The sequence below is a fragment of the Leopardus geoffroyi genome, chromosome A3 (genome assembly GCF_018350155.1).
Source record: "Leopardus geoffroyi isolate Oge1 chromosome A3, O.geoffroyi_Oge1_pat1.0, whole genome shotgun sequence".
In the NCBI taxonomy this organism is placed as follows: Eukaryota; Metazoa; Chordata; class Mammalia; order Carnivora; family Felidae; genus Leopardus; species Leopardus geoffroyi.
Window position 1 is genome coordinate 32,745,362 of NC_059336.1, and position 21,417 is coordinate 32,766,778.

Consider the following 21,417-nt stretch of genomic DNA (forward strand, 5'->3'; position numbering starts at 1 on the left):
TGAGGTCCCTTCTGTGCTATAACCAAGGAAGCCATTTGACCTTGAGAGTTAATTTCTGGCCCTGACCAGAAGTTTTATTGAAAAGTCTTATGGCAAAATACTTTTGACTATATGCTGCTATATACCTGAACTATAAAAAGACCTGCAAAAAATGATTTAACTTCTGTACTCTATAAAACCATGCTTAATGCTCTCTCTCCTAGGCTAGTGGCTCTCAAACTCTAATATGGACACAAATCATCTGGGTATCTAGTTCAAACACAGATTCTGATGGAGCAGTTCTGGATGGAGCTTGAGATTTTGTGTATCCAACAAGCTACCTTTGGAGAGTACAAACTTTATTTCAGGGACCACATTTGGAATAATGAGATTTTTGGCTGCTAGGCTGGATCTCATGCAGCCCTACCACATTGTCCTGGGGGAGGCTAGAGGCATTGGTAGTGTGGCACTAGACCAGTGCCCATTTTATCAGTAATTTTGTGTATGTGGTAGGGCTGGAGAGAGGAAATGGAAAATCAAGGGTGCATATCAATATCACTTGGTGAGCTCTAAAAAAGTATTCTAGAATCCACACTAACCTAATTGGATAAAAAACTCCAGAGGAGATAGTTCAAGCATTAAAAAAAAAAAATCCGAGCTGATTATAATGCACAGCCAGAGATGAGTACCACTGCTCTAAGACAGTGGTTTTCCAACTTTAGCATGCCTCAGAATCATAGGATAGTCTGCTGAAATTGAGTATTGGGACCTCCTCCCCAAATTTCTGATTCAGTAGATCTTCAGGGGACCTAAGAATTTGCATTTCTAAGTACCCAGTGAAACTGATACTGGTCTGTGGAGCATACTTTGGGAACCTCTGCTCTAGTATATAGAAAGTATTTCACTCATTCATTTATTAATTTATTCAGCAAATATTTGCAGAGCCCTTATTATGTTACATACAGCATCCTGGATGGTGGGAATATAATGGTGAACAAGAGGGTAGCTTAGAAAGGGAGTGTACAGCTAGCAAGCAGTGCTACACATTCAGATATATATACAGGACAGGCACTAATCTCAGGAAAGTGATGTCCAAGTGGAAAACTTATTTAATGAGTCAGAATTAACCACAGATTAAGTCCATGTTGGGTGAGAGGGGCAGGGTAGGAAAGACTATATCAAGTGGCAGACTGTGTGTGTGTGTGTGTGTGTGTGTGTGTGTGTGTGTGTGTGTGTTGAAGGCAGGTCAGAGTGCATCTAAGCTTTTCAGTGGAGCATTGGGTACTGGGAAGGTGGGAAGCATTTGAGAGACAAGGCTGGGAAGATAAATGGAAGCCAGATCATAAAGAACTTTATTTCAGGGTCAGGAGGGTGCCAATGAAGGGTTTTAAATAGGAGAGTGACACAATCAGCATTGCTTCTTGAAAATATCATTCTGGCCTCACAGTGGAGCATGGAATAGAGTGGAAGTAAGGAAACTGGTTAGGTGTAAGAAAGGCAAAGCTATTATTTTAAGATATTTACTTGTAGTGGTACCTGGGTAGCTCGGTTGATTGAGTGTCTGACTTCAGCTCAGGTCATGATTTCACAATTTGTGAGTTTGAGCCCTGCATCAGGCTCACTGGTGTCAGCTCAGAGTCCACTTTGGATCCTCTCTCTCTCTCTCTCTCTCTCTTTCTTTCTCAAAAATGGATAAATATTTAAAAAAAAGGGATATTTACTTGCAAATAAATACTTACTTAGTGCCTTTTTTCTAGACAACTAGATGTCATCCGGGCCCTCTCAGTGTATGAAGACTGGAATGGGCATAGGAGAGTAATCACAGAAGAATGGGTCCTCTGGAGGCACCTGAGGGGTTTAGTGGATTAAGCATTGGACTTCGGCTCAGGTCGTGATCTCGCAGTTTGTGAGTTCAAGCCCTGAGTCAGGCTCTGTGCTGACAGCTCAGAGCCTGGAGCCTGCTTCAGATTCTGTGTCTCCCTCTCTTGCTGCCCCTCCCCTGTTCATGCTCTCTCTTTCTCTCTCAAAAATAAAAAAAAAAAAAACATTAAAAAGAGGAAGAGGGAGGAGGAAAGAAGAAGAAAGAAGAATGGAGCCTCTGTAACGGTGGGGAAAAAGGAGTGGGAGTAGAACATCTACATGAGGCGTTTATTTGTGTTTAGGCCAGAGTAGAAGTGAACAGAAAAGAGAAAATTTACTTTCAGTTCGGTGTTTATCTGGAGCTTATTTAGAGGAATTACCAGCCACTTCAACAAACATTTAGCAATAAACTCTTAGTCCAATTCTGTAAGATTCTCAGGATCATCTGAGCTCAAAAACAAATGGCTGAGATGGGTGTACATTGTAGCTACTTAAGAATGCAGCCAAATGAACATGGAAGGTGTCAACAGGGTAACTGGGCAGTGGTCTACCCCAATGCCTATCTCACCCCATGCTCAGAACTAGTGTTCTTTCTGAGATGCTTCCAAATATGATTAAGAGACATGGTGCTGAAGGGGTAATGGAGATCAACTTGTCTTCTTTCCTTGTTCCGCAAGGAAATAAGAGTACTGCACACTTCTCCCTAAGTGTGGAAAACTGCAACAACACTTGCTCTTCCTGAAATTTCTATGGATTCACAAACTCCTGAAGCATCATATTATTTTGAAATTAGAAATTTCTGAACAGATGGAGAATTCAGAGCTCTTACAGCTAAATGCTAAGGAAATATTTATTGATGTCAGGATACTTTAAATTATGGTTTTCTCTCTCCCAAAATATGTCCTTGCCATCAGATTAGCCACTGAAGGAAATCTTTCAGCATTTCCAATGCTTGCTTACTCCTAGTAGCAATGGACTTTCAGACAGAATTTCAAGCTGCTCTAGAGACAAAGATGTTCTACTTTTATTCCCCACAATTAGAAGGGCAAATGCATTTATTGGCTTATTTAATATATTATTTAATTGAAATACATACTTGATCTGTACATTAGCTTACTTAGGACTCAGAGCATTGCTGTGGGATAGATTTTCATCATTCCAATTTTTACAGACAAGAAAATGACATTTGTAGAAGGGAACTATGATGTCCACAATGACACGGCCGCTATGCCAGAACACTGGGTTCAGGTCTGCCTGATGGCAAACATTCTCTGTGAATTTACTTCCAGGTAAGGGGGTCACTTGACTTGGAGAAAACTAAAATTAAATTCAACCATCACCTCAGGCCCTTCAGTTGAGAGAAAAGCGAAACCTCGGCTATGGTGAGGAGCTACAACTTGCCACAAGTTTAGATCTGTTAAGGCAGGACTTTCTCGTGCTTTGAATCTCAACCTTGATCTTCATTTTAGTCATATGGAATGGAGCCTTAAAAGGCTACACCCCAGTGAGGGATGTCCCCTTAAATGGACCTGTAATGCCTCCTGATCTTTAAAGTCACCCTGGAACAGAGCTTAGCAAAGAGGAAATAATCATTATTCCTCTTTACGCTGCTAGTACAGCTAGTAAGAAAATTCTCTTCCTCTATCTTTTCACCTTGGAGACACATCTTTCTTGCCTGGATTCCTGCCTCTCACTGAGACTATGGGGCTTAAAGCTATATAGTATGTTGTTCATCACAACACTGAGAGGTAAGTGTTTGAATAGCCACCCATTTAGTTGTTTCTTATGTGTTTATTCACACTATATCTGACCCGGTGTCACTGGGCAAGCATATAAGATGCATTGTTGGATAACTTTTGAAGCCAAAGCTCAATTGAGTGGAAATGTAGTTATCTTGTCTTCAAGCAGATTCCCAAAATGTTTTTTAGCTCCTTGCTACTCAAAATGTGGCCTAAGTATCAGAAGCATTAGCATTACCTGAGAGTTTATTAGAAGCACAGGCTCCACCACTGTGTAGTCAGAATATGCATTTAACAAGGTCCCCACATAATTTAGGCACACAGAAATGGAGGTCTAGAGGAGTTTCAGGGAAGCGGATCTCTCATCCCCTCCAGGATACACAGGCAACAAGAAAGAGCCTTGGCCAGAACCTCTGAAAATGCAGTTCCTTTCAGAGCTTGTTTCCTGTTTGATAACTCACCAAATCTTTATAACTGGAATGTGAAGCGAGGGTTCAGCCAAGGAACTGGGTGAGAGTTAATGGATCAATCTGCTCTCCCCCATCAGTGCTTTTACTGCTGACTTCTGGAATGTGTTTGATGAAAAGAGAGCAACTTCTTCAGACAGAAGATACTGATGTAGCCTGCTGAGGTTAGGACCTACAGGAACAATACACCAATGTTATCAGGACTTTGCTTGCTTCCAACTCCATTCCAAAACTGACAACAGGAGAGAAAGCATTTTTTAAAGCCCTTGCTGTCAGTTGTCCTTATTATAAATAGCCATATGCTCTGCTTATCCCTGTGGGGGGGGGCAGGGGTGGCAATGTAGACATTATTGTTTAGTTCTTGTTTGGATTAGGAGTTTCTTTTCAGTAGCTTTTTAGAAGTGGATCTGAAAAATGGAACTAGTAGCAAAGTAACATTGCTTCAATTTATCTTTCCAAAAATTTCAATATGTTGAATGTCAAAATCAGAGAAGGAAGTTCCTACCTTTTTTTCTATCACCAGATTTGAGTGCCCTTTACCAATGGATAATTAACAAAAAAGTTCTATTTAATGCTCTGTGTTCACCCCAGAATTTCAGTAAAATAAGTGAATAAATAAGCAATCAAAATAAGGAGGTCAAAAGAATCCTAAATCACAGATGTCTCCATCAGTCCCACCACTGGTGACCTCTAACACCAGTGGAATTTCCAAATAAACATTTTTCATCTTTCTTACTACATAGCTAAGCAAGGTTATTAATACAAACTAATCTGAGTCTAGGTTTCAGAATGTGGCTATAAGGGGCAAGTCTGACCAATGGTTAGTAGGTATATTACAGGAAAATAACATCTACTGGCTCCATCTGAAAGGGGCAGTTTTTAGAGAAAAGAAGGTCTGGCATCCATAGTGGCAGGTGCAAGTGAGAATTTTGATTATAAAGAAACACCCATGACCCATTCACAAAATAGCACTTACTTTTCAAATTGTATGTCTGGAAGTGAAAAAGTATTTGGGTATATTGACCTGTCTCTACCAGATTCCCCTCTTTTGTTAGTTTGGCAAGCATTACAAGGCAACTGGAATCAGTCAGTTAGCAAACCCACTTGGGGTCTGTAAAGATCCCTTTTACTTCATTAGCACTAATAAAACCAACCGGTTAACACCTAAGGTCAGTGCGGAAGTATAAATGTCCCGAAGCCATGGGACATCTAGTGTGAAATTGGGTCCATGTTAGGGCCCAAAGCAAAAACCACCTGAAAGACTCAAGCTCACTAAGGGACCCTGTTGGCTTTAAGAAGGAATTTCAAATTTTCCCACTAGCTAAATCTATTAATGTCAAGTGCTTTATTAGATTAACTGGCCTCTGGTAGAATTTTCAAGTCTCAGGTTCCACAGCCCTCACTGTCAACAAAAGTTTCTGTTGTGAAATGATTTATTTCTGTGTTTCCTCAACTGTAAAGGTAAATGTGGCTCTCAGAAGGGTGAGGCTGTTGTGAAGGAATTGATGGACAGCATCCTGGTGTTGGGTCTTCCATTGCGTGACTCTTCCTGAGTATAGTCGGGAGCACAGGTATGCCTTTATGTGAAAAAAGAGTTCCTCTAGAAGCGCACCTGATCATACTCAACCTGAATTCAAAGAGCCCTGCACCATGTCAAAGGAAAATGTTCTAGCATAAATCTCCAGAAACGGAAAAGGTCAAAGTCACTCTTGGTAATTAGCCTGCTGAAATACAGTGGTTCTGCTTTTTGTTTAACCTTTTAAGAAAAGGGCCACACTCCTACTTGTCTCAACAAGCAGCTTTTTATTAGGCACACCCTCAATACTCCTGCCCCTCTTCTAAACCCCTTCCCAACCTATTTTTAGTTTGTTGCTTAAATTCCTTAACTTTGGGTGGATCAGTGTTCCCTTCCTAGTACACTCTATGCAATCCTAACTACTTTAAGTTACTTTAATACAGCCCGTAAAGAAAAACTATCATTTTAATCATCCAGAAATCTCTTCAGGCATGTACCAGCAGTTAAAAAAATGCTTGGCCACACGGTTTAGTAGTAAGTGTGTTAATTTTGGTTATTGTATAGAACTGCTGTGTCCAATAGAATAGTCATTAGTTATGTGAGCACTGGAGGGCTAGTCTGAACTCAGATATACTGTAAGTATAAAATATACACTGGATTTGAAGACTTAATATGTAGAAAAGAATGTGAGGTCTCTCATTAGTAATTTTCATGTTTATTACATGTTGAAATAATATTTTAGAGATATATACATATATATTGGGTTAAAAAAATGTATAATTAAATTTGATTTTACTTGTTTTTTTTGTTTTTTATAAAGTAGCTATTAGAAAATTTAAAATTATAAAGGTGGTTCGCATTGTATTTCTGTTGGATAGTGCTGATGTAACAGATCAAATTTTCCATACACAGAGAAAAAGGAGCAATGTGATAGGTTTGATGTGGATATCACATGATTTGGCACATAATTTTGCCCTACTTTGTATTATTTTTGTTGTTTTTCTTTAAAAGAATTTTTTTTGGTATAGTTGACTGTTGTTTCTTGATTCATCCTCTAGTTATATTGAGACTTTTCAGGAGACAGATAACCATTTTAAACTTATCCTGTGACCCGTATTATACCTAGCAGAGTGCTGGGCACATGGTTAGGATGTAATCAGTGCTTGTGAGTGGAGTACAATTCAATGGTAGGAAATTATTTAGATGGGTATATTTCTTTTGGGGCTAGTGTAAGGGTCAGAATGCAGTTTTGGTAGAGCCACTAAATCTCCTGGCTGAATATGTCTAGCTATCCTTGAGATCATGAGTTGTGAACAAAAGTGACGTGCCCATTCCAAGCTGAGTAATTTTCAGAGTAATCTTTTATTTTCTGCCATAGTGATTAGAGAATGTTCCTGGTAGCTTGGGGTCCCCAGTAACCTGCAATAGATGTGTAGCCTGCACAACAAATAATCCCTTATTGTTTTCAGCCATTGAGGTTCAGGGATTCTTTGTCATGGTAGTACAACATGCTGCTGACTTGCCCTTGATTTGATGTGAATGTTTGCCCCTGCTGACTGATAGAGAATGGCTATTTGACTTTAGGTTGGTTTTCAGGCTGCTGCTCCAGCTTTGTATATCTTATACGTTACTAACGTTTATTCTTGATAGCCAGAAAGAAAGAGGGTCAGTATTATATTCATCTCTTGAATCAATGATCTTCAGTTTTAATGTCTGGAGTCAGAGTGTGATTTAAACATTTGTTGAATCTTTAATACTAGTAATAAGTTAAGAATGCCAGTCAAACTGCTCCCCAGGTAGCTTCCCCTTTGAGCAAAGTTGGCAACTGAAAATGAAGCAACACATTTTAAAGGGCATTGTGTAATTCCTTGGCTGACACCGATTGATGTTTGTTGGATCACTTGGTTCTCCTTAGCCATTATTTTTGAGAACTAATTGTGCCTCCTGACATACCACAACAAACTGATTTAACGGGGATGTAGCACCACCACAGGGGTGTCTTGGTGAAGAGGTATGATTGAGGGATTCTTGAGGATGGAGAAAGTGGTGGAGGAAGATGATAATCCCAGTGAGGTCCCCAGGCAAAAAGTGAAAGACTTTAAGCTAATCTCATCACTTGTCAGGACAGGACAAGTCCTGAACTTTTAGATGACACCTTTTACTTAGAGAGAAACTCCAGTTCCCAAAGATGCCCCTGTTATTGTCTTACTTCTAAATAAAATACTTATTGTTTCTAAGTATTTCAGTTCCTGTGTCTCATCTCAACTTGTAGAAGAGTTTCCATCCAGGGCACTAATTAATAAAGCAGAGATGAATGAATCATTTTACTCTAAACTGGATGGGGCAGTGTGGCTAATGGGCTGTATGTTTAGCCCTGGAAGGTTCTGGGATTCCTCACACTGGAGCCATCACCTAAAACCTATTGTCCTGGAGACTCAGTGAATGGTCACTGTGTCACCAAACCGAAGTGCAAATTCTTCTTTGGACCTACTAAATACACACCTTGTATGACAGTATAGTAAGGAATGAATTTCAGACTCTGTAGGTCTCCTGGCTGAAACAGTGGGGAGAGGAAGAGACAGAATAGAGATATCTTTGGTTATTCTGAGAACAGTCTCCTTCAGGCCAGTTATTAAGTAAGTCAAGAACTTAGTTGCTCACCTTCCCAGTTAATGTCTTGCTTGTCTTAGGTTGGCTTTCCTGGAAGCAGAGTTCAAGACAGAAATTCAGCTACATATAATTTATTGAGGGAGTGTTCTAAAAAGAAAGAAAAGGGGGCGCCTGGGTGGCTCAGTCAGTTAAGTGTCTGACTTTGGCTCAGGTTATGATCTCATGGTTTGTGAATTCGAGCCCCCCATCAGGCTCTGTGCTGACAGCTCAGAGCCTGGAGCCTGCTTTGAATTCTGTGTGTGTCTCTCTCTGCTCCTCCTCTGCTCGTACTCTGTCTCTCAAAAATAAATGAATGTTAAAGATTTAAAAATAAATAAATAAAAAAGAAAAGTAAGGGAAGAAGGATGATGCAGTGGTAGAGTATGAGCAAAGAAGTGATCTAGCTGTAATCCAGCCTCAACCTGATCCACGGGGAACATAGGATTATGAGTTATACCACAGAAATGAAATGGTTCCACCTTAATGTAAGGAGGGATATTCTTTTGTATTTCTGTCTCAGTCATTAGGCCTGGGCTGCCCTAGAGAGGGTCATAATATCTTTGGCAAGGTGGCTCCCTGTGGTTCATGGAAATTCTCTAGAGAAGATAGAGTGAAAGACAGAGGGGGAGCCATTAGCAGCCAACACTTAGAGTAGCAGGGAGATGCGTGCACCTGCCCAGTAAAAAGGCAGGCCACCAACAACCCATCCACTGCCCTGCTGCAGTTATTCCTCTAGTCATGCTCATGAGTTTTCAGGCCACTATATCCCATGCCTCTGTGTCCCTGGCTTTCTGATTTCGATTCACTAATCTAAAACTCAAGCTCCAGCTGCTTTGCCTAAAAATGAGAGGGTAGGGGCGCCCGGGTGGCTCAGTCGGTTAAGCGGCCGACTTCGGCTCAGGTCATGATCTTGCGGCCTGTGAGTTCGAGCCCCACGTCGGGCTCTGTGCTGACAGCTCAGAGCCTGGAGCCTGTTTCAGATTCTGTGTCTCCCTCTCTCTGACCCTCCCCTGTTCGTGCTCTGTCTCTCCCTGTCTCAAAAATAAATAAACGTTAAAAAAAAATTAAAAAAAAAATGAGAGGGTAGACTCACTGTTCTCTAAAGCTCCTTCCAACTTTGTGAATCTACTGTGTTCTCTTACTAGGCCAAAGGCTAGCAAAAAGCTTATCCTTTCCTAATAACAAATTGACTTTGGTAGAGAGAATGTCACCCCAAATGAACATCTCTCAAAGTAGAGATTTCCAGGCATCCGACCAATTAGGTCAAAGAGAACTAGGTGTGGAACCTGGTCAGTGCTGCTGAGACACATCTGTGAATTGCCACCTGTGCTGGTTTGCTGGTGGGCTGACCTTATCAGGCACCTGCACACCATCTGCTCTCTTCTTGGTGGTGCTGCACTGAGCTCCGACATTAAGGAAACCTAGTATTGTTGGGGAAAGTTGTGGTAAGGGGAAAGGATGTCTGAGGATGAAGTCAAGAGATGGAGCCGTTTCTGGTCTGCTGTCCTTAACATATGTAGTAACAAGAACCATATCTGCTTCCATCAGTCTGCATCAGCCCCCTCTGGTAATTCTTTTTTGTTTCCTTTTGAACTGTTACTTTTGTCTTTCCATTTCTTCCCTCTACTTTTTTTCTCTTCAAAAGAATGTAGTACCACAATGATCAAAACCCACTGTGTCATCCTTTCTCTGGACAGTGACTTATAAATGGTGAGGGACTTATAAATGGCTAGATTACTGACACCTGCCAAATGCAGATATCCTTGGAATAAGTTGTGTGTAGTCAGTGACTAACCGGCTTAGAGAGGACATATCCTGCACAATTCTTCATCAGGATAAACTGTACTGTAGTGACTAGGGGTTGGGTTCTGTAATCAGACAGCAGAATTTAAATCCAGACCCTGCCATATATTATCTGTGTGATCATGAGCAAGTTACTTAACGTCTGTGCATCTTCAGTTTCCTGAAAGTTTCTCTGAGACTTGAATCTTCACATGTAATGGGTACATGTTGTCCAAAACAAAAATGAAACAACACTAAATAATCAACACTAAGATAAATCTTAATGAAGCTATTAAAACACAAATGTAAGGACAGACTTTCATGAGTATCTAGATAGCAAAAGCAATCACTAATTGGAGAGACGTCAGATTGCTCTCAAAAGTCTATACAGAAAATACTCGAGACACAGTAGGACAAAGTCCTCAGAATTCTGAGGGAAAAAAATATGAGCTGAGAAGTCCAGCGAAATCGTCCTTCAAGGATAAAGTCAACACATGAACATTTTAAAATATGCAATAATTCATGTATTAGAACATCCAAGGGCTCCTCTTGTGGGAAAAAAAGCCCAAACAAACTACTGAATTATTTAGTCTTGTCAATAAGTCAAAGAAAATATTAAAATATCAGAAATGAAGCAACCATGATAGAAGGTTGGTCATGGGCATTGTGGTGCTATTAACATATAGAAATAAAATGAAACAACTATTGGAATTACTGTCATGGAACAAAGTGTAATGGTCCTAAAACTCCATTATAAACAAGAATATACATAATAAAATTAGGAATGCTGCTGTCCACATTTTTCACAGAAGAGTCAGTAGATACTACCTAACACAATGTTTTTCAGATTGTTTCTTTTAGAGAATTTAGGAACTATTTCATTTTTGTGAAGAAACATTTTTGTGTGAAATTAAATAATTCTTTGGCTTTTTCTTCACTTTTAAATTCAAGAAAAATTAAAATGAAATCTTTTATTTCAAAATGCCATCGTAACATAATCCCATGTTCCTATCTTTATATCTATAAATTGGTTTATCAATCTGTTGGTGTTCTTCCCTTTCTTCCTCCTTCCCTCCCTCCTTTCCTTCCCCTTTCTCTCCCCTCCTCCTTCTATATATATATATATATATATATATAAAGATGTCTATGGTGAAAATCCTCAAATGTTAGTAACCATTATTTCTGGATGAAATAATTTTTAAGTCATTTGAAATTTTGTTATCTTTTTTAATAACTTGAATGATTTACTATGGATTTGTGGTATTTTTTGGTTTTTGGTTTTTTTTTTTTTTTGGTTTTGAAATAACAAATTTATTTGTTACACTTTTGGAGGGATGTGTATCATTTTTACAAACCAATAAAGATAATTTTCAGGGAGAAGGATGAAGAAATACATGTGCTAATATTGTTAAGTACAGTACAACCCCATATGTGTAAAACAATGGATATAAATGTATGTAGATGACTAGATATTTTCAGAAGGACTCAACAGATAACAGTGGTTGCTTAAGAAGAGGGGTCAGGGCAGTGATACTATAATGAGAAGACTTTTTTTCTTTTTTCCCCAAACTTTCTATAACATATTTATATTGTAATAATGTTGGAAACTAAAAAGAATAAAACAAAACTGACAAAGGCCATCTTTGGACTGGCATAAGAAGGCTGTTGAGAAGTCTATTACTTTATTTCCTTGTGTAGTCCTCAAATCTTCACAATCAGTAGATTCTGCCAATTGAGGATAACAAGAAAGCCAGTAGTCAAGTAATAGCATTATTTTCAGGTCATTCCTTTTCTTTGCCTTATAAAATCTCTTTAGTTTCAAAATCAAGTTCTTGCTTGTAGTAACTCTTCATATAGGGCATAGTTTTGCCTCTCATATATTAAAATATTCCAGGTCAGTAGCATGTAAGAAGGGCCTAAGACTAAAGAAAATGTGGAAACAGGGACCTATCAGAACAAAGGCAATGATAAATATCAATGGATTGTTTCAATACTGGGGAGCAGTGGGCTCTGTGATGGACCAGAGGCATATACTGTTTAGAGAGGACAATCCCACTCAGCTGTGACCATTTGTTTCCATGTTGGAATGTGGCATAGTGTGGTAAGAGCCTCTGGAGAAACTAGAAATGTAGAATTTCCCAGTTTTAAAATGTTGTTCAACAAATTCAGATTTTAAAAAGGGTACCGTGAAGATCACTCAACACATCCATGCAGGCTGACTTGGACTGTGGGCTGCTGTTTTTTTACTTCTGCTGTAGTTTATGAAAGGTATGTATTTGAATTTCAGTGGGAATTGTTGCAGACTTATTAGCTCATCATAGATAGACGTGCCTACTGTCTGGGTAGGCATTAAATTATGTGGTCCTAGAGAAGGATGTTTCCACTCTTCCTCCTTCTAGCACACTAGAAGCCTTTCTTCAGGAGATGGAAGGCAAAGCAGTGTCCACAGAGGAGATGACACCTGTTGTCACCTGTGGGTCAGAATCACAGAATTTCTCAGGCTCCTTGGGTAGAAGTAGCACTGACCTTAATTGCGGGAAACAACCCTCACCAATGTCTTGGTTGGATCAAACCAAAAATCCATTCTTTCTTTCTGGGGACCTGACATATCCCAAGGGCAGATGTGGCACGTAGTGCTGAATTTGGCTTTGAAGTCTGGGCTTTCCAACTCAAAGCAGAAAAGGAATGATAAGGTAGGGTGAGACGTACATAGAGATGGGAAATGAGTGACCCCTTTGAGCTACACAAAAATAAAGATGCCCATGTCTGCTGGGCATGCAAGTAAATCAGGTACTAATATCAGGCACTGACTCAAAGGCAGTGAGAGATGGTGAAGGGACGCAGATACAGCAAACAATAAACCTGTCTCCTGAATATCCTTGGCAACTTAACAGTGTTTTCTCCCAGATGTTATGCCACTATCATGAATTGACAGGAATTAGGGCTATTGTTTTTTTCCTTTCTTTTCCAAATACCCCCACTTTGCTTCCTGCTAGGCCAGTCCTACAGTGGGGAATCAACTTTTCATCCTCTCCTTTTTAATTCCTTCCAGAGAGATAAGAACCCTTGCCATTAAAATGTGGGTGGTATAGTTTTGTATATTAGTTGGCACTTTAGCTTCTACTGGCCCATTTGTGCCACCTAAGGTGTAGCTTCTCTAGGTACTCTGATTTATTGCATTTCTTTCATAAAAATGCTTGGACATATAGCAAGCAAGGTGTTAGCATGCAGGGCAACATACATTTCGCCAAGATTTTAGAATCTTATTACAAGATAAGGCCTGGGATGCCTCCTACTTTAAGGATGTTCTATAAAATGGCCCAACATGCCAACAGCAACTTGATTAATAATCTCATGTGTTTCACTCCTTGAATTTATTCCCAAGGAAAATGTGCCTTTGATCACTAGGTGCTGACGAGGGTATAACCTGGCTCGAGGTGTTTCCCTGGAGTGAAATATGCAGTACTTCTCAACTCCCAATTCCATTTAATTTATTGTTTGTTTTTGCTCAAGAAGAGGCTGTTTTTACAGCTGAGCAGATTTGGAAGCTGGTTTTGGGTGTTTCATTTCCTTACATAAAGAGTTGTAATGTAGGGGATGGTAACCAGCTGTTTCTACCTTCACTAAACACAGAGCAAACAGGAATGAGCCTTTATTGCAGCAAAAGGGATTTAGGTTAGTTGTAAGAAGGAACTTCCTGAGAGAGTACAAAGGGATTCTAGGACTCCACCCTGGAGGGCTCTTAAGGGTATTCTGTTGTTTCTCTCTGAGATGGATTATATGAGACTGAGATTAATAGCATTAAACTCCACTTAACAGCCTGGCTCTGTTCCTTCTAGTATCTAATCTCTGTAAGATAACTATAACTATTAACAGGGGCTGTGCTTTTGTGGATAGTTGAGTGATTGAGAGTAAGAATATTTTGGGGGTTTCTTATGAATCTTGGAAGAGATGTTGTTCCTTTACATCTGATTTTCAAGTTAATGTCATAGTAGTGATAGGCTTGCAGTGGTTCCTGAGGGAGTCAGCTGTTGAATGTTTAGGATTTTTTTTTTTTTTTGGCAAGTCAGTTGTTATACATAGCTGTTATTACAAATTAAATTATACAAACTGACAAATTGTATTAAAAACAAAGAGTAAGAAATACATATAACTCACCACTTCCTCATTATTTTGTTTTTATATATGCTTTTGAGGTTATTTATTGTATCTATGTGGTGGAAATAGTATATAATGGGGCAGTACTGCTCATTTCTTCCTAACTTCCATGACATTGGGTTGGTATGTATGTATGTATGTATGTATGTATGTATGTATGTATGTATCTATTTTGAGAGAGACAGACCTAGCACATGAGTAGGGGAGGGACAGAGAGAGAGGGAGAGAGGATCACAAGCAGGCTCTGCACTGTTAGTGCATAACCTGATGTGGGGCTCCATCTCACAAACTGTGAGATCATGACCTGAGCTGAAGTGAAGAGCTAGACACTTAACCAATGGAGCCACCCAGGTGCCCCAAGTTGGTACTTTAAAATCTGTCATGGAGATTGACAGACTTTATAAATTGAGCCAAGTATTAAACATTTATTGGCATACCTACATGGATGAAAGAAAGAGGGAGAGAGAAGGGAGGAAAGGAGGGAGAGAAAGAAAGGAAGGACAGAAGGATGAGAAAAGAAAAGAAAAAAGAGGAAAATGAGAGGAGAGGAGGGGAGGAAAGGGGAAGGAAGGGGAGGGAAAAGAAAGGAGGGAGGGAAGGGGAGAGGAAGGAAGGAAGAAAAGAAGGGAAGGATGGAGGGAAGGAGGGGTAAAAGAAAAATGTTGCCTTGGTGACCTTTATACTTTCTCAGTATTTTATATTTTCTTAATATTGTTTCAATCTTTTTATTTTATTTAAAAAAATTTTTAATATTTATTTTTGAGACAGAGAGAGACAGAGAGAAAGTGATTGAGTGAGGGGGGGGGGGTTGGCAGAGAGCGAGGGAGACACAGAATCTGAAGCGGGCTCCAGGCTCTTAGCTGTCAGCACAGAGCCTGATGAGGGGCTTGAATCCATGAACCATGAGATCATGCCCTGAGCCGAAGTCAGACGCTTAACAGACTGAGCCACCCAGGTGCCCCGATTTCAAATCTTTTTAGAGGTAAGCATATGACAAAGCCATTTTTGAAAAAGAAGATGCTCAGAACTTCTTAAGTCCAGAAAGGCATTCCCCCCTTTTTAACCTTGAACTAAATTAGCTTGAATAAATATGTCTATGGTGGTACAGTTAATACATCAGACCTTCTTCTGCTTTACTACTTACCATCTAAGCCAGTACTGCCCAATAGAAATATAATGTGGGCCACATAAGCAATTTTAAATTTTCTAGTAACTAAATTAAAAATAAAGTCCAAAGAAATAAGGGATATTAATTTTAGTAATATATTTTATTTAGCTTAATTTTTAAAAATTATTATTTCAACATATAATCAATATAAAAGTATTAGGTGTTTTAACGTTTTTTGTAGTAATATGTCTTTGAAATCTAGTGTGTAGTTTACACTTAACAGCACATCTCAATCAGACTGACCATATTACAGTATTAAATAGCACATGTGGCAAATGGCAACCATATAGGACAATTGAAGTCTCTATTCTCAAAGATGCAAAGGCAGGGACGTGGCTATTGCCAGTGTGCATTTTCACACTTTCAGTATGCACAGAAAGTGTACATAGATTCATCTTGCATTAGTGGAGTTCCCATTCTCAATTTGTAGATGCAAGGAAGACTGAATTTCAGGGATATTGTTGACTTGTCCTGGTTTACACATGGGTATGATCAGTGCTTTCAATTGGATCTCAGACCTTGGGTTCTGAATTGTGCAGTGCTTATGGACCTGATGCATGAATCAGACTCCCAACTATTATATCCCCAAGGCTCCCTCAGCTACTGGCTAAGTGATCTGGGCAATTATTCAACCTCTCTGTGCCTCAATTTTCTCATAGATGAAATGAGAAAAATAATTGTATATTCCTCACCAGGGTGTTCCTATTTGTATTCATTAAAGATACATTATAGAATACTTAGAATAATTATTGATGCCTAATAAGTATACTATCAATGTTTGTTCATATTGTGATAATATTATAAAACTAACATTTTAATAACTTGGGTAAGAGAATTCAAGTGCTGGGAATAAAGGGAACACTATTGGACAGTTCTTAATCTGGAAAAGCTAGCTTGCTTTATAATTATTTGGGCAATGTATTTGTGCAAGAATGTATAAGTTACATATTTGATTGTTATTTCTTGAATATTTAGATAATAGTTTTGCCTTTTGTTTAAAAAGGAAGTATTACCTTCTGTTTAGAAGTGTCACTGTTCTTATTAAAGTGGTGAATTTACTTTTTTAATTTTTTTATGTTTTTTATTTTTATATTTGAGAGAGAGAGACAGAGTGCAAGCTGGAGTGGGGTAGAGAGAGGGAGAAGCACAGAATCTGAAGCAGGCTCCAGGCTCTGAGCTGTCAGCACAGAGCCCAAGGTGGGGCTTGAACTCACAAGCAGTGAGATCATGACCTGAGTGGGAGTCAGACGCTTAACCGACTGAGCCACCCAGGCACCCCTGTATTTTTAATGAGACTTAATGCTGATGCATAATAATGCCAATTTACTATTTATGCAGTTTTAAATTCCAGAACATATGAGAAGTAAGCTGCCACCTATTCTCAACATTCCACCTTCCAGGTTCCCTTGAGACACATGCATAAAAACAGAGTTTCCACTTTACATTGAAAATTTCACAGGAGAGTTTGAAAAGGAAATTGATCGGCAAACCAAAATGTAAATATACAGCTTCATAACGTTTGTTCACCTTCACCAGAGGTCTCTAGCGTTTGGTAACTGATATTTCTCAGTAGACTTTTCATGCTGCTTTGTCGTGTCCATGTGGGCCACTCTTTATTTGATCAGCACGAGCTTTGGCATGTGTTAAAGGAGCGATGGTAAATGCAGCTAGCATAGTTACTTTAGAAGTGGGATGGCATTTTCGTTACACAGAAAGGTGTTGTAATTAATGAGAATACATGCCACAGGAATAAAAATTGTGACAAGGCTAATGCTTTAGGATGCTGTCAGTATTTTACTATCAATGTAATTTTTCTGCTAATGCATATTTCAAGTTTGGCCAGGAAATTTTAGAAAACACTGTTTAATTAAATTGGAAAAAATACCTGAATTCACTAGTACATTCAGCATTGTTGCAATTAGGGGATACTTTTAAAAATGTAGGCGTGCCTGCCTGGGTGGCTCATTCGGTTAAGCAGCCAACTTTGGCTCAGGTCATGATCTCACAGTTTGTGAGTTCGAGCCCCGTGCTGACAATTTGGAGCCTGGAGCCTGCTTTGGATTCTGTGTCTCCCTCTCTGTCTGACCTTCCCTCAGTCACACTCTGTCTCTCTCTCCCTCAAAAATAAATAAACATTAAAAAAAATTGTTTAAAAATGTATATAATATAGTTTTTCCATTAAGTACCTTTTTTAAAGTTTATTTATTTGAGAGAGACAGAGATAGTTTATTTCAGAGAGAGATAGTGTGAGTGGGGGAGGGGCAGAGAGAGAGGGAGAGAGAGAGAATCCAAGCAAGCTCCTTGTTGCCATCGCAGAACCTCATAGGGCTAGAACTCATGAAACCATGAGATCATGACCTGAGCCAAAACCAAGAGTCAGATGCTTAACCAACAGAGTCGCTCAGGCACCCCTCCATTAAGTACCTTTAAATGTCACTGGGTAAGGCTAGGCATGCAAGAGCTGGGTAACAGTGTAAAATAGTAAGTGATTATGTCCTCAAATGAGTATAGAAAATTAATTGTTTGGGCCTGAGGATGGGGAAATTAGATAATACAGACATCAGTTTATATTTTATAAAGGTATTATGCCTTGAAGGAAGAAAAATTGTATTCATCCCACATGTTGGTAAATAATGAATGAGAGCCAATTTGATGAAAAATACTGCCATTTGAGACTTGAGAGCTTAGAGTTAAGGTCTTTCAAAAACTCATCTACTGACTCCAATCCCGTATGTCCAAACCAAGATGGGTAGATCCCTGAGGCTCACTACTGAGTAGAATTCCAGCTTGGCTTTCTCATTTCTGCATGAAGTTTAGGGAATATTAGATTTAGCAATTGCAATGAAATTAACCAATTGCATTTTCCTTAAGTAACTAAAATATTACTGAATTCATGTCAGAAGCTGATTAATTAAAAAATTTGAGAACTTTAGTTCCATAGGACAAACTAAAGATGTTGGAAGGCTGGTGACTATTTTTTGTAGGGTAATAAGGAAGAAGTAGATCTTACATCAAATTTCTTTAGGTTAACCAAGTGTTGTAATTGACTTTTGTTCTTATTATATATGGTGGGCGTATCTTATCTCTGTATTCTGAGATCTATTATGAACTTTCTACCCCTAGATAAATAAAAACACCAAACAGAAGGGTTGAAGTTCTGTATATTATAAATTGAAGAACCTTATGAACAATTGTTTTGAAAAGAAATCTGGTGCCTTTTATTTCATTTGCCTTAGCACACAACGAAGTTATATTCTTTCCCCTTATTTCTTATAATGAGATATATATTCTTTTTTTTTTTTTCAACGTTTATTTATTTTTTGGGGGACAGAGAGAGACAGAGCATGAACGGGGGAGGGGCAGAGAGAGAGGGAGACACAGAATCGGAAACAGGCTCCAGGCTCTGAGCCATCAGCCCAGAGCCTGACGCGGGGCTGGAACTCACGGACCGCGAGATCGTGACCTGGCTGAAGTCGGACGCTTAACCGACTGCGCCACCCAGGCGCCCCGAGATATATATTCTTTAGAAAACATTAAGTGATATCAATGTGTCTTTTTTACCCCCAAAGTTCCTTTAAAACTTTTCATAATTACAAAATAGTCTTGGCATTGTTGGTTTTCTGTGGTCACAGAGGGGCGTTTATCTATGTCTTCCTCATACTTGTGGCATGTATCCTTTCCATGTATGGCAGATTCCTAAGGTACTATCTGTCCCCAAAAGATAAAGGTGCCTTCGTTAGGTTTCCATTCCCTTAATATAGGAAAGAACAAACCTGGAGCTCTGGGAATTTCCATGTTTCTCGTTTCATTTCCCCAGAATCAAAATTTCTAGTGAAAATAATTTATTTGGAAGGTGATCCCAGGAAATACTGGTAGGGGGAAGAAAGATAGTAATGGATACATTATCAAGCAAGTTACACTGTGGACAACTGGAAATTATAACCCTGGGGAATTCTGAGAGACAGTATAGAACATGTACCTCAGAGTTATCTTTTGAGGGAGAAGGATATTTACCTACTCACATTCATTAGTCATTTACAGAGGGGCACTTCTGAGTGGCACTGATTACCGACCAGCTCTGGTCTTCTTTGTGCATGGACAGAACAGATTTTGGAGGCAAGGGGGAGCTTAACTCAAAGAGTTGCCAGTACTGAAAGCTGGAAGTTAGGCTGGCGTGCCCAGAAATATTAAATTCCAAGGAGGTAGAAGGGGAAGAGATGACTAATAAACTTCTACACAGTGTAGCGGAAGAGACTGTTTCCACATAGATTCACAGGTAAATACACATTCAGTAAATACTTCTAGAGGGCTTTCGTATACCTTGCACTATGTGTTAAAGAAAGAAGCGTACGGTCCTTATGCTCATAGACATGTCGCTCTAACTGACATGCATTTATTGAATGCTATGTGAAGTATTCTCAGAAGACCTGAGAGCTCTCAAGAGTTGCCTAAGGAGAAAAACCTCAAACATTTCTCATAGGCATATTTCTGTCCCCACATTAGTTTTTCTGTCCTTTTTGTTTTTGCTGCATAATAAATAACTCCAAACACAGTGACTTCAAACAATGACCTTTTTTTAGCTCATGATTCTGCAGGTCACTAATTTGCTAGGTGGCTCCATTGATCTGGATGAGGTTTGGTTGGTCTTGGCTGGGCTGATTTATGCACCAACTGCTTTATGGACTAGGGGTATCTCAATTCTCCATGTAGCTGCTTGTTCTCCAGCAGGCTAGCCAAGTCTTGTTCCCATCTAGAGAGCAACCTTCAATGTATAAGTGTTTGCATCAGGATTGCCACTGATCCACTGGCCAAACCAAGTTAGGAGGTCAGCCCAGTTTTAGGGCTGAAGAAAGGCTCCAACTCTTGACGAAAGGAGACACAGTCGCATTGCAAAAGATGTGGACATAGAGCAGGGAGGAATGTGTGACTATTGTTGAAACTACCACAAAGTGGAAGGTTTTGCAATCTACTACCAAGGCAACATACATAGCCTTCCACGTAGAGAAAATGTTTAAACAGAGAACATGTATAGGGAACTAATAAACAGAGAACATGTAGTGCCATGAGCACTTGCCCCAGAGAATTTGCTATTGCATTAGCTATTGTGGTCTGTGTGCCTGGCAGCATTTCACAGTTCTTCATTAGAAAATTGTGCTTCCTATAGTGCCTGGCTGACTCAGTTGGAAGAATGTGCAACTGTTGATCTGGAGGTTGTGAGTTCAAACCCCACGTTGGGTGTAGAGATTACTTAAATAAATAAAATATTTCAAAAAGTTTTTTTTAACGTTTATTTATTTTTGAGAGAGGGTGGGGGAGGGGCAGAGACAGAGGAAGACACAGAATCCTAAGCAGACTCCAGGCTCTGAGCTGTCAGCACAGAGTCTGATGCGGGGCTCAAACCCACGAGCAGTGAGATCATGACCTGAGCCAAAGTCAGACGCTTAACCGACTGAGGCACCCAGGCACCGCCAAAATAATTTTTTTTTAATCAATAAAAAAAAAAAGAAAATTGTGCTTCCTGAATTTCTGGGATTTATACATCTCGAGCACATTTGTGAATCAAATATGCATCAGCACTCTATATTGACAATGTCAGGCAGTTTCCAGTGCCTTCCCAGGAGTCATCAAAACTACTACAACAGGATGAGCCTGTAAGATAGCAAATTACATTTGTCTTGCTTCATTGCTAGAGGAAGTGGTGCTGACTGATTAGCTATATATTCATGGAATATGACTTGGAATAACGCCAGCAGATCTACATTTTTTGGTTGCCCTGATAATCACCATCCCATCCTTTTCAGCTTTATGAATAGGAATTCCCCATTAACTGATTTCCTTATTCTGGACATGCATAAGAAATTTGTATTTGTGAGCAATAATTTACTGGTCCTGAAAATGTTTTAACCCCAATAACATTTTTTTTCTAATGGAAAAGTATTGGATAGTCTCTGTTTTCCTAGATTAAAGGTCTGATATAAATAGCCTTCCTTTCTCTCCCCCACACACCCTGGTGACAGGTGTTTATAAGCAGCTTGGAAAAGAGAGCATGGATCCTGGGCAGATGATCTGAGGTGACAAATGAAGAGTAGCTCATCCCAG